The sequence below is a fragment of the Pseudopodoces humilis genome, chromosome 5 (genome assembly GCF_049639895.1).
Source record: "Pseudopodoces humilis isolate 2021_Gansu_Grassland_sample_001 chromosome 5, ASM4963989v1, whole genome shotgun sequence".
Taxonomy (NCBI): Eukaryota; Metazoa; Chordata; class Aves; order Passeriformes; family Paridae; genus Pseudopodoces; species Pseudopodoces humilis.
The window spans coordinates 7,261,586-7,276,810 of NC_142204.1; positions in this window are offsets into that span (position 1 = coordinate 7,261,586).

A 15,225-nucleotide genomic window follows, 5' to 3' on the forward strand; every position below is an offset into this window, starting at 1 on the left:
GAGAGCTGGGACTGTTCATCCTGGAGAAGAGGTGGCTTGGAGGGATCTCACCAATGTGTTTAAATACCTGAAGGGAGAGTGAGAACAGGATTGAAGCAGGTTCTTATTGGCAGTGCCCTGCAGAGGCCAGGGGCACACACTGAAACACAAGAGGGTCCCTCTGAACATCAGGAAATGTTTTTTTGCTGTGTGGGTGACTGAGCAGTGGACAGAGGCTGCCCAGAGAAGCTGTGGAGCCTCCATCCTTGGAGACATTAAAAAATCCAAATGGGTACAGTCCTGGGTAACCAGCTCCAGGTGACCTGTCTTGAGCAGAGGTACAGATGGATTAGATGATTTCCAGAGGTTCCTGCCACTTCAACCATTTTCTGAGTCTGGGTTAGTGTTGAACAGAAAGTTTTAAAATGTATACTTTTGCATTTCCAGCTGACTGATTTATAGTGATTAATCAGTTCCATGGATCCCACAGAACTGATTCCCTCTTCATGAACTGGTTGACTTCATCTTGAATAGCAAGCAGGATTAGAAGCCATTCTGAGTTTGTATTCCAGAGAGAAACAAGGGGTAAACCTTTCTTGAGAGATGAAATCAAGTCTTTTGCTTACTTTCTACCACTGCAAAACTGAATTCTACACTCATCACGTAGTGATGTTGACCTAGAAAAAATACTAGTCCACATTCAGAATGTGTTAAAATCAGAAGAAGTGGGGAGTACCATGTGTCTGACCATTAAATGTGATCCCAAAACTGTACTTAATCCAACTCTCCTGTTACCCATGCTGTTTGCATGGAGAAGTCCAAGTATGTTTAGGTCCTACTGGGGCTTTAGTCTCTCCTTCACGTAGTCTCAACAGTTGTGTTTGTAACTCCATGGAAATATCAAGGGGACAGCTAACATCTTGTTTTTAATGTATATTGTAGACTTACCTATGGCAGTGTGTATAGAATGCATTATTAAGCAAGTAAATAATTACTTGATCACCAAATTAAAGGACACTCCTAAGGTAATCAGATGCAAAACTACCTTGCTGCCCAGGTCCTTCTGGCCCTTTCTCAGTTACATTTAGCTCAGATTACTTAATCAAGGGATGACTCTTGAGATGGAATATGTTTCTCAAGCCTGTAAACATATTATTTCACTGTGATGAATATGAAATACAAGTTCATCATTGTACACAATGTGCATATCCTAAGTGTTGCCCAGGGATTAACAGGATTTATGAGCAGGTAGAGCTCTGACTGGATGTAGCCTTTAATATGCCTGCAAGTCCAAGCAGTGATAAGCTGCAAGTGTTTATGCTGGGGAAAGCTCTTGTTGTGTTGCCTAATTAAACCTCTTCTGGTATCACCTTTATTACTCTTGATGTTATCTTGCAGACAATTTGAACTGCAAATTGGTGAGCTCTGCCTAGATTTTGGCAATTGCTAATTGTTAAAGCTTTTTGGTTCATATTGGAGAAGGAGTTTCATAATCCTGTTAGTAGGGTGGTTATATCATATATATATATGATATATATATATATGATATATAATATCATCAGCAAAATCCAGATCACACTTGCTGTTGTTAAGTATCTGGTGCTATATAAGCCAAATGATAAATACCTTCTCATATAATTCTCATTATCCCTTCTCATAATGAAGCTGGCAGTGACATAAAGGTGAAACAAGACTTTTTTTTTGACATTCAGCTCTGTTAAATTGTTCATTGAAGCTATGTTTATTAAAAATACAAAACTATGACTTGCTAGAAGAATTTTATTATTTTTCTTGGATTTCCTAATACTTCAAGATGACATTGACACTAAAGCCTGTCAAAAGTTTCCTTTAAATATGTGAAGTTTGGTGGCATTTGCTATTCAATTATCTCTTTGATGACTGTTCTTAGGGTAAGAATCTGGTGGGGCCTTGGTTTTCTGGAAACCATATCTTGATCTTTCTTTACTTTCACCATGGTTCATTAATTCTGTTTAAGACAGTTCTGTTTTTGGAGAAGACTGAAGGGACCCCAAAGCCTTCATAGTTTGTGCATATGCTTAGGTCATCCTTTGCATTTTGAAAGAAGTGCTGCTTTCAGATTGCTGAGAAAGCTTCCCTGTCTCACAGGATTTTCAACAGCTACTGATAACCTCACCAACTCCATCTTTTTGTGACTGTTTTTTCTTAGAGCTGTCCCTCTTTGCCTGAAACTGCAGTGGTTTTACATTGTATAAAGATTTTTCATAGCTCTGTTTGTGATGTGGAATGATCAGGCTTTGGCTACAGCTGCTGACTGACAGCATCACTGGTTTTACATGCTGCTTACAGCTTGCTGCTGTTCCATCTCTTAAGCATGATTTGTCCATAGGCCTTTTTTTCCTGTTTCTAATTTTTTTCTTCTGTTTATTTGTAACAGGTCGTCCAGTTGATATAAACTTGTCACTCAGAATTTTGCTTTTCTTAATTAAGTGATTTACATTGTGGCTTTCAGAAGCCTTTTCAGTTTCTGTGATAGTGTTGACTCACATATTTCCTTGTTTCTCCCAATTTTTCCCCCGATATATGTTACATAGGGGGTTTAACTGCTTCTTTTTTCAAAAATATTTTTGAGACTTAGATGTTAGGTTTAGAAAGAGGTTCTTCCACCTCTTCTTTCATAGAGCTTTCTCTGCCTCCACTCATCAAACTTCAGATTTGTTTTTCCAGAAAAACATTGCAATTGTTAAGGCTTCCTCAATAAGAACACAACAAAAGATCCCAGACCAATTACCAATAGGGCTGGTCTAACCATCTCCAACTTTATTCTTTGGTTCAACTTTATACTCCTTTTGTTATGCTTCTTTGCTAATGTTTTTTGCCCTCTGTAAAATGTTCAAGCTTTGAGGATTTATGTTCTTTTTAAAATTTAATCTCAAAATTACCATACATGAGTGAGTTCTGCTTCCCCATTAGCTCTTGTATACACTCAAACATTCCTGGAGATCTTCTGCAGTGGAACTTCAGTGAAGTTCTCTGGATTAATTACAGCTGTCTGTTTTCAGGGGGCTGACTTTAATATGAAGCAACTGGCTGTTCACCTTCACAGCTGCTTGTGTAGTCCCAAGAAATGACAAGCATGCAGGAACAGGAGCAGCATCATGGAGAGTGGGAACACTTCTCCAAGTTACAGCACTGGTGCAGGCCAGAGTGGAATGTTTGTGGAGCTCCAGAGTGAGGAGATGATCCTCTAGGCAGCACTGGCAGTCAGGATCTGAAGACAGCTCTACCCCTGAGCACTGACCTTGCCACTGCACAGTTTTTTTGGTCTGTGCCATGGCCAGTCTTCTATGCAGGCCTCATCAACTGATAGCTGCCTTCTGTGTCAGGAGCACTTTGCTTTGAGCATAACAATTAATGCTAGCCCCACAGAGTCTTGCTTGCCTTAAAATATACAACTCTATTGACACCTGTCCATGGCTTCTATCAGCCCCTTAACACTCATGGTAATTTCCTCCAGCAGTCTTGAAACAACATTCATATAGTTTTTGCCACCTCATAACTTCCACTTTGCACCCAGCTTTCTATAGGCCTCACACCTACTTTAGTTTGGTTTTAAACTGAGGGATTCTTAACACTGAATTCCCCAGTAGCTTTTGCAGTCTTTCCAAGCATGCCAAGAGAAAACCCATTATTTTAGTGGGATGCTTGCCACTTATTGTGTTCCTGCTTCTTTGTTCCTGCAAGCATAGTCTGATAGCTCATGACTGAACTTGACAACCAATGCATTTCAGGTTCTTAGTCTCAAATAATCCAGTTTTTATGACTTTGACCAAGCCAAACTTCCTGCTATTACAGAAAAAGGTAAGCACTCTCACTGGGACAGTGCATACTTCAAAGAAGGAACAGTGTGTGTGGAGCAGCATGACTCCTCTCCTGGAAGGAAATGGGAAGGGGTTTGCAGATTTGGGCTGGGGTAGAGTTAATTTTCTTCCCAGTAGCTGGTAGTGGTTGTGTTTTGGATTTGTGCTGGAGCAGTACTGATAACACAGGGATGTTTTAGTTATTGCTGAGCAGGGCATGCACAGAGCCAAGGCCTTTTCTGCTCCTCACCAGCAAAAGACTGGGGGACACAAGGAGCTGGGAGGGGACATGGCTGGGGCAGCTTTTCCCAGCTGGCCACAGGGATATCCCAGACCATTTGGTGGCGTGGTCAGCATACAGAGCTGGGGGGAGATGGAGGGAGATTTAGAGTGATGATGTTTATTTTCCCAAGTCACTGTTGTGTATCATGGAGCCTGACTTTCCTGGGATGGCTGAACACCTGTCTGCTTACAGAAAGTGGAGAATGAATCCCCTGTTTGGCTTTTCTTGTTCTCTATAGCTTTTGCTTTTCAAACTGTCTCAGTGCACCAGATTTCTCACTTTGACCCTTCCAATTCTCTCCTCCATCCCACTAGAGCAAGAGGGAACATGGGGCTGAGCTGCAGATTGGGATTAAACCATGACAGAAAGTTACAGCCCTTTTCTAGTGTTCTATACTATCTGTTTAAAGAAATGAAAAAAAATTAAACTTCTTATAATTTCTTTTAAATTTTTTATTAACAGGGACAGTTTGGGAAAACTTAAAGATACTTGTTAAACTCAAAATGTCAGACTCAGATCTGCTGAAAGTTACTGGAAGTATTAAATGCATTTGTCAGGGTTAGCCCACCTCCAGCTATGTCCCATTTTCCCTTCTTAGAGTCAATGATATACTTTACAGCTCCAAACTTCCAACAAGATACAATTTTTTCTGCATTTCCTTCTAGAAAATAGATACATGTAATTCACACAGCAAGCTCAGCCAAAGTCCTTATCCAGTATGAAGATTAGAGCAGCTCATAAAAATACCTTGGGAAGTGTTTTGGAGAAAAATGACTTGCTGATATCCCTGAACACAGATGATCTAAGCAGCTCTGTAACTTGTCAACAGAAAAGGACTTAAACAAAAAATGCAGCAAACAAACACTTCTCTGCAAACAACGATTTTACAGGAAATGTTCAGCAGCCTTTGTGTAGGCCAGGTATGATTCCCACCTCACCTGCTGCCTGTGGCTGGAGAGCCTGTTACTACACTGTGCAGAGCACAGGATGCACAGAGATGGCACTAGGGAACAAGGGCTCCCCTTCCTCGGGAGAGGCCTTTTTACATTGACAATTGTATTGCTTCAGAAAGGAGAAAGTAGGCAGCAAGGCTTAGCGTACCATGTAATACCCTCCTGCCCCTCTTTCTGGCATCAACAAGGCTGATCTCACAAAGTTCAGAAACACGGTAGAAGCAATCAGTGTAGAACTAGTGTGCACTGAAAAACTTCAAGAACGGGCTCTTTATGGGAGCTGCTGAAACATGTGGAACATGCTTACCTGTTCTAGAAGCTGTTAGAGCTATTACAACTAGCCTCTTAGAGGTATTCTGATTTCCACAGTGAATGTTTTAAGCTGCACAAAACAATGGGCTGCTTTACAGCTTTACAAGTGCTTGAGATGAGACTACCCCCAAAAAGTAACCTGTTTATGGGCTGGCTCTCTCAGGCCTTGTCAGAAGAATTTATTGGTAAATGGCTGTAGGCAAAGTCACAAGCAAAATTCTGCTTGGGAAAGCACCAGGAAAAGGTGTGCAGTGCGAGCAAAGTGGAGGAAACTTCCTTACAAACCAAACTCATCATTGCTGTCAACGTTGCAGTGTGAGACTTAAGTGATGAGGGCAGTGTCTGTGGCAGAAACACCTCCCTGCAATGACAGAGTGCTTCATCACCCACTTCTGAGGGCAGAGGACAGGAACAGCTTGGCAAGGCACACACACAGAACAACTACCAAATACTGACTCTGGCATGAAAACAAAGCAAAAAACCCCCTCCCTGAATTATTTCAGAGAAGATGACAAAAAATGGCTGTTTTGAACAACAGCTCAGTCTCCAGCTGTGCCAGAAATACATGTCTACATAACAAGACCTAAAAAGGGACGGGATGTTCCATTACTGAGATTCCAATTAGCTAAAATGGGGACAAAATTGTTTAATATTTAAGCTGATTCAATCAACTGTCTTTAAATTAAAATGCCAGACTAGTAATAATTTCAAGCATGTTCTCAGCCATGCAGTTGTGACAGCCTGTAGATGAGCCAATTCAGAATATGCATCCAGTGAAGCTGATCAAGAGCTGGTTGACATACATAATTTGATTTCTATTTTTACTTCTCTCTTTTTTGTCAATGACTTGTGCGTTGAGAATTTGTAGTGATTTGTGCATCAATGCCAAGACTAACTACAATTAACACACATAAAGATAGTTCTTACATACCAATAGCAAAATGTTTTTATTTGCATTGTTCTAGAAATGTAGACATGTGACCTCTCTGCTAGTTTTTGTAGCTAGCTCACTACGGTTATAGCTATAACCCACATAGCTGGAATTGTCCACTCAGTTCACACCATGAGTCACCTTTAGTCTTGTTTTACTGGACCAGCCTGAAAGAACTGGGAAAAGCCCATTGAAAAAATTACAAAAAACATGTCAACCATAAAACTTTCTCTCTAAACCAGCTAGTTAATGATCACTTTGTGTCTTTCCCCTCTGATCAGCTGCTGCAGTTTCACTGTACAGTTTGTAGCCATGAGAGGGGGAAAAAAGAATAAAATTTGTAGCCTGACAAAACAGTCTTTTCATTTTTAAAATATTAGAAATCTTCCTTTTCAAAATGTCCCTTAGCTGCTTACTACAGGTTTTTGTACATGAGAAGATGTACTGTGTACACAGGAATATCTTTGAGCTCTTCCTGTGGTCGTCATCTGTGTTTAGCTTTTGAACCGACTGATGTTTTATATAAATTCACTGAATCTTCTGAATATGTCATTACCATTGAGAAATGTTTCATGGTTTTCAGTTTCCAGTCCAATTAAGCTTTGAGTATTCATTATATGTGTGATGTTTTAGTTTGTTGTTCAATATCTCAACAGCTATTCTTTACTCACCTGAAATCATGGCATACTGTGACACATGCCTCTGTTCTAGAAGCTATTAGAACCATTTTAAGAGGTATAAATACATCTTGGTTTGGAAGACAGGTGTCTGCTAGGGAAAGCAGGAGCCTCCCTCAGAATGAAAAATGTAAACCCCTCCTCCCTCTGAATTATTATAATTTTGAAAACAAGGGGCTCTCAGGCAGAGATCTGGGGATAGGAATAACAGTTCTTTACTAGTATGTATAACAAGGCACACAAACAACAATAACTACAGCGTTAGCAACAAAACAGAACCAGGGACCCCGTGACAGCTTTCTCGGCTGAGACGGGAAGGGATGGAGGAGAGGCTTTGTTTCACAAACCCCTCGGGCAGTCAGTCCTGGTGCTCCTGCAGGGCTCTGAGGAACACTCAGCTGGAACAGCAGGGATGAGCTGAGATCCTGGGCCAGGGAATGAGGTGTATCAGCAGCTCTGTGGCAGGATGTCCCAGCAGAATGATGAAGAAGAAGAAAGAAGACGACGACCAATATTTTCAATTATGTTCTCATTTATATGTTCATTTTGAGGGCTGAAACCCATGAGTGATATCCCTGTGGCATTGCACAATACTATCAAACACAAACCAAGTAGCTTTCATTCTACATTATCTGATTGTTCTGCAGTACATCTTCCTAAATTCTCTTTAAACTATGAAGTGGCAAGTACAACATGGAAGATGAAGCTTCTCTCTGTCTGCCAGAGTACAATTCCCTAGGGCAGATCACTTAGCAAAAGCCATTTACTGTTTTTTTGTCATTAATTATACTTGCTTTTTATATGAAAATAGGACAAAATATCCCATTTTTACTAGCTATCCAGGGTAGTGCAGAGCAGAGGATATTTTGCTGGAGAACCTGCAGTTGCAGGATTTGACTTTTCTACTGACATCCTTTCTCTGCTGGGATTTAGTTTTTCTTTTTAGGTTTTACTGAGACTTTTTCTTCCACCACCTTCTCTCTGTAATCTCAGTTCAAACTGTGCTTTACAACAGATTCTTAATCTGGGAAGAGATTATAATTAAAATAGGTTCTTGGAAAGTGAAGGGGAAAAGCTATCTTTACATACACAGAACGATAGGAGAGCATAACAGGACTACACAACATCACCATGTAAATTCTGACTGTTCTGTTTCTTCAACCATCCAAGCAATCCTGTAGCACACACAAAGAGGTGATTTAATTTTATTTCAGAAATATACCAAGCTTGACTTGCATTAATAGATTTTGTTTGTCATGGGGAAAAATCTGATCACCGTATTCACTTTAGTTTCTTCTGTGTTTTTTTTTTTTGTGAAAAAGATCTCTCCATGTCAGAAATAGGACTACAACTTTTCAGATGTAATTGAACAGCTCTTTTTCATTTTCCTGATATACTCCTGATCATTTTATTAGGTGAAATTACAGTAAAATGCATGCTTTGTCCTAACCCAGATGCTTCACATTATCATGTGACTTCTGGGATAAACAGCTTGGTAAGTCTCAGGGCTGAGTAAGAACATGTGAAAACAAAGGGCTAAAAATAAAGCACAAGAGGAAGAAAACTAGGAGGAGGAAAAAAAAATAGAAAGCATTCACAAATAAGAAGAAAATACTCGGTCTTTTTAATCACAAAAAAAGAAAATGAGAAGTAATACAGTAATGACCACAAATACACCATGATTTGCAAGTCAACTGTATTACAAACAATTTTGACTTGTAAAACTTGATATAGTTGTATCAGCTAAAGTGCCTGTCAAAAACGACAACTGCCTAGGCTGCAGAAGATGGATATATGTGAAATTTTTCTGACATGCAAAGCACCCATGTCCATAACTACACATCCAGGAGCACCCAAGCTGTGCATGGCTCTTTGCAAAACCAATACAGCCATTATGAATTTCATCTGGCACTGCCTGTTGTGGAAATGGTTTGAGCTGCTACTGGATGCAGGATGGACTACTCCAGCAAGCTTGTCTAGGCTTAGGCACCTCAGGACAAAGCTCTAGAGAAAGCATTCAAGATTACTTTCGAGCTGAATCTGAATGAGCAACTAATCTTCCCCAAACTATGTTACCTCTAGTCATTCCTATTGGAAATAAATTCCCAAGATAATGAATTCTTAATTCAAAATTGAAATTCTTCCATTGCCATTACTCCTAGGCCATGCTTTACATACTTTCTGGATTAAATAAACAGTTTCCCTTCCTCAGTATTGTTCAACAGTGGGATTCTTTTAACTGCCTTTTTTTCTTTTGATGCTTAGACTGCTCAGAGAAATTACTGTCACAGTAGGTACTTGGGCTTCACTTCTTTGTATCTCATGTAGTCATCTCCAGATAAAGCTGGTGAGTTATGTGACAAACTCCACACTTGCTAACAATTCATTACATGCATTAACAAATCTTCATTTCTTGGCCATCACAGCCCTGGGAGACAGTATAACCCTCCCAGCCTCTTCAGCCCTTTACAGCCCCCACAGCCCTCACAGACCTCTCAGCCCCCTTAAACTGGGGGCGTTCTTGTGAACTGGAGCCCAGCTTGGCACCTCACATGTCCACAGGTGCCACCATAGGTCCATGGCCATGCCAGATGTTCCCTTCCTTCTCTTCTGTGCCCTCAAGGGAACACAGGCCTTGCTCTGCACAGCTGGGGCACTCATAACCTTCAAAGACCTAACAACCCCCGTGGTACTCATAGACTCCATAGCCCTCACAGACCCTCTAGCCCAAACAGAACTCACACCCTTCACAGCCCCCACAGCCCACATGACCCTTACAGACATTGTCACAGGTAGAGAGGGAGCTTCAAACAAAGTTTATCCAAAAAGCCCTCCTGTTGAGTCACAAGCTTCAGAAAAAGACCTCCTTGCTTTCTAAATTCCTTCTCAGAAAGAGAAGACCAGGATCCAGTCCTAGCCCTGGACTTCATAAGTGGTTTTAGAATTTTGCTCCATATGTTTTAATGATATTAAATCAGATATATTTATATGAAAGTTAATTATTTATTATGCTAAATATTAGACAATAAAATTTAGAGTAAAAGAACTCAATCAAGATAATTTACTATACAGTATAAAACCTAAAACCACTATTATAAGATAACATAGTGCACTATATCAAAGCAATATTAAAGCAATTAAATTAAAGCTAGCAAAACCAAATAATTATTAGAGACTGATGTAATTCACCCATACCAATGACTGCGGGCAAATCTCTTTCTCTTAACCTCAAGGTATATCCTTGGTGGCTGTCTGCAAAACCAAAGACAGCCATCCTCAAATAAAGAAATATATTTGAAGAACCTACCCAATGGAAACTGGACAGGACTTTGATAGTGTAAAGGGGTTAACTGCCAGTCATATGCACCCAGGTCAGTTTTGCAGCTTATCTGCCAAATCTTTGCCTCACTATCAGGAGATTGGTTTGAGGTTGGTGTGCCAGACAGGTTTCATCATAATTCAACACCAAAAACCAGCACATGAAAGATTCCCCTCTCATGTCTACCACTGATAACCTTGCAAATAGGGCATCATTCAGGTTGCTTTACAGGTTGCTCTTCCAGGGCAGAGCATCCTGCTACACTCCACCCCAAAACAGCAATAAATCATCTTTACCTAATGAAGTGGTAAAGCAGCTACCTTGTGCCTACATGCATTAAGGCATCCATTGCATAGGCGTGTGTTATCCATAAATACATTCAGATACATCAATCTCCTAGATTTGACTATTTTATCTTAATTTCTAGAGTTTGAAAAAGTGTTAGCTATATTACAGTCATACTTTATACTTTTATGTACAAAATCATTATAAAAATCAGGAAGATTTTAGTTAACAATATCAAACAGAGCATAATATTGAATTAGGTAATGATTCTGGAAAGAAAAATTGTTGTTATTTCAATTTATGTATGTCTGGAAAGGTTAGTACCTTTGTTTGTTGTATTAGGTACCTCCCTCCCTCCCTCCCTCCCTTCCGCCACTTCCTTCCTCCCGCCACTTCCTTCCTTCCTTCCTTCCTTCCTTCCTTCCTTCCTTCCTTCCGCCACTTCCGCCACTTCCGCCACTTCCGCCACTTCCGCCACTTCCGCCACTTCCGCCACTTCCGCCACTTCCGCCACTTCCGCCACTTCCTTCCGCCACTTCCTTCCTTCCTCCCTTCCTTCCTTCCTCCCGTTTGGTTTCAATTATATTTTGAACATGAAATGCTCTCTTCTGTCAGTTTAACTTATGCCTTGCTTTCTTCATGTAGAGCTGGAGAAATATCTCCACCTGCCACCTCAGCTCCTCTGTCATCCCCTTCTTCTGCACAATCATGCTTTACACATCGCTTGTTATTACTACATCCTCTTCCTTCAGCACAGTAACAGACCTGGTTTCATAATCATATGAAATCCTGCGTGAGCTCCAAAATTAAGTTCAGGGAGGAACCTTTTCCATCTTCTGTGGCAAACATAAAGAAAATACAAACATTGCAAAACATTACTTTCAACAACATAAAATTTAAATACATACTGAGAAGACATGAAAATGCAATAGTCACTATTAATGAAACTTTAAGTTATTTAACATCTTAACAATACTGATGAAGATTCCTAACACCATATAGACAAACTTCAATTAGAGTACCCAGCCATCCCTCTGACACCTTTTCAGTTTTGGAAAATAAATTTTTGTTTTAGAAAAAATAACATTTAATTTACATAAATATGAAATAACATTTCTTTTACAAGAAATGTGGTGGTAGTAAATAAAAGTGTTATTTCTATCCATTTGATTAAAGAAATAATCTCTATTATTTAGACTTTTCCACCAAAACAAGTTTAATGCTTATCAAGGATCAGTGGTTAAATAAAATACTATTAGGGACAGCTATTAATTTCTGAAAGAGGGTCTTCTTGCTGTAGCCAAAGACCGTTGAGACTGTACAAACACAGAAGACTAAGATATCTACAAAGTCCACCTTCAACTTCGCAAGAGCCTGACTATGAATTGCAAAAGAAGTGTAAGTTGGAAGTGTTTCATGCCAGGTTGGAGAGGGTTTGGAGCAACCTGATCTAGTTGGTGTCCCTGCCCACAGCAGCAGGTGGATTGAATCAGCTTTACAGTCCTTTCAACACAAACCATTCTGGGATTCTATACCACACAAAATCTATCAGCAATTGCCATCTTTTGCAGAATCCTCTCCTAAATGTTACACTAGAAATGTGGACGTTGCTGGAGTTGTTGGTGTCCTGATCAGAAGCAGAAGATGGTACTAGCAGCTAAAATGGTAGATGTTCTTTGCAAGCTTGGTTTAAACTCACAGAAGCTGGAAATGGTAAGGGCCTGAGTATGTCCTTCTATTTCCTAGTGGAGACTTCTACCACTTCCTATAGTATGTTTCTGTATACAGTTCCTGTATTGTGGAAAATTTTTATTGTTCAAGGAGCTTGTGTTTTCCCTCAGAATTTAATTCCATTACCAGTGCTAATATATTAACTCGTTTTCAATACTACAACATCGGTTACCACAGTACTGCATTGGTGAAATTTAAAGAAGTGGGATCTGAAATGACCCAAAGATGAGTACTTATATACTCAAACCCTGCTTTAGACCTCCATCAGAGTAATTTTTGTAATGCTTATTTTTTATTCTGTGTTTTAAAAGTTCAGAAATTGGTAGATGAGCTTCTTTTCTCCTTGGGAGCTGATCCTACTAGATAGTAGTGGGATCAGATTGCTTTTAATATCTGTTTTCCCCAGTTACACAGCATTTCTTCCTGCATGACACACTACTTCAGCATTTGAAACAGAAAACAGTATCTGCCTTTATATTACTGTTTTCAGATCTAATTTCAGTTTATCATTAAATCTGCTATAATTTATCTCCACTTGGTCACAATGCTCTTTCTTTATGTTCTGAAAAACCCACAAGAATTAGTTTTGATTCTACCACATATAGTCTCAATTCTCAGTTTCTTTTTTTTTATTTTCTTCTTTCATCTGAGATGGGTTAATATGTAGGCATGATTCTAGGATTTGACATTTGTGGCCACCCTAACAATGTTTTCCAGATTATACATTAAAACTGATTCCCCATTTTAGCTCGTATGACTGAGACAAATAAGAAAAATACCGTTATAAATATCAACTGGCATTATCTCACCATTCAATTTTTATATCCCACTTTCCCCATAAAACTGATATAGAACCAAGGTACCAGAATAGACATAATTAGGGAAAAAAAATATATATTTTCAAATGTTTTGACAGTGTTTCAGTTTGATATTTTAGTTATCAACATGACCTGTAAAACTGATAATAATGGAAAAATTCTATTTTGAAACCTGTGATATCAGAATGAAATATTTTTCCAGGCGGCTGCAAGCATGTATAAAAAATTCTTGTTATTTAACACTACCAAGATTCTTTCATGTACGTCAGATAGCAAAAAATAAAAACTTTAATACTCGTATGTGCTTAACCATCATATTAATAAAACCTAATTTCATTTTATAAAATTCCACTGGCAAAAGCAAAAGACTGTATAGATCCAACACAATCAATTGTAAAAAAAGTTGTCTTGGGTTGCAATGCAAGATGTAACCAAAAGTATGTATTCTATTACCATCTGTGGAAACCAGGTGGGGCAGTGTTCTTTATCTCTTCCATGACCCATCCTCCCTGCAGGGAAATATCTTCTGTTAATGGGCCACTGAGTCTCACTGCATGACTGATAAAATTACATCATCCTGTTGTGAGATGCTCCACCCAGGGGGAGGAGCCAAGCATTCCTACCTGGATATAATCAGAGAATCAGAACACCATAGCAGCCTTTCTCCATTGGATTCCCAGAGGAAAGATCAGACCCATCTACACCACAGGACCTTCAGAGGAAAACTACACCCTTCTACAGCATCATTGTTTCAACAGAACCACATCTGTCACTCCAGGATGACTGCAGCCACCATTTAATCAGACTGCTACCAACACCCTGACCAACACGGTGTCAGGCTGTATTCTGACTGTCAGTGGATTTTTTTGCACTACTGCATTTTCATTTTCATTTTCCTAGTAAAGAACTGTTATTTCTGTTCCCATATCTTCATCTGAGAGACCCTTAATTTCAAAATTGTAATAATTTGGAGGCGGGGGGGGCTTTTACATTTTTCCATTTCAAGAAAGGTTTCTGCTTTCCTTAGCAAACCTTTTCAAACCAGGATAAAAGTCCAGTATTCATTGAAGTGCATGTTGAATATCATCCAAACCCATGGGATAAAGATGCAACTATTAGAGCTATCTATATATGCTTATTTTAAAATAATAAAAAGTCAGCAAAATAGAGCCTTCCACTGTGGAAGGATATCATCAGTATCTCCACCATAAGACGTAAGGTTTAGATTTTCTTTGCTCAAGAAATGCCTAAAGGATCTAAGGGAATATGAAGTGCATATGTGTAAAATCAATGTTCCTCTATGAATGCTTCTCTCCCAACCATTCAATTTGCACAAATAATACTACATAACCCACTAAACATCAAATTTGTTTAAAAACTTTTTGCAGTCCTTTGATGCTGTATATAATGAATTTGCAGAATATCAGAGCAGTTATTCATATTTGTATTTTCAGGGCATTTGAAATGCAAAAGATCTATGTAAATATATCTTCTGGCTTATTTTCACATCACCTGATGTGAAAAAAGGAAAAAATATAAGGAAGATAAGAAACTTTGGTTGGAAGATTTTTCTTTAGAAGTTTTGCTTACTTAATTGTCCCATCTCATCATCCTTGATCTTACAGATGATGTAGGATGCAGAATGCTGACTCCCAGTCAGTCACTGACTGCTGTGCCCCCAGTTCTCATGGTGCTCTTTACTGCCTTTTTTCTTACATGTCATTGCCTGCTTTGGTTACATCCCAGAGTTTCCAGTGTTACTCAGCACCTCTCTCATAGTGTGATAAAAATGTTGAAGCTGTATAAAGTATAAGAGTTCACAGCATAACAAGTCAGTAGACCCACTAGGCTGAGCAAGGCAGAGCCAGTACCACACCTCATCCTTGTTGCTCTGGTGCCCTCTGCTGAAGTAACATTCTGTCTGGCTTCTGAGTCCCTCGGGCAGGGACAAGAGCCTCTACCATGTGCCATATGCTTCCACCTCTTTATCTTGATATATTTCCATTTCTATTATGTCTCAACCGAAAAGCAGAGTATGACCCTTTACTTCCTTTCCTTCTTGCAGTGGTACTTAGGATTTGTTCTTTTTGAAATTTGT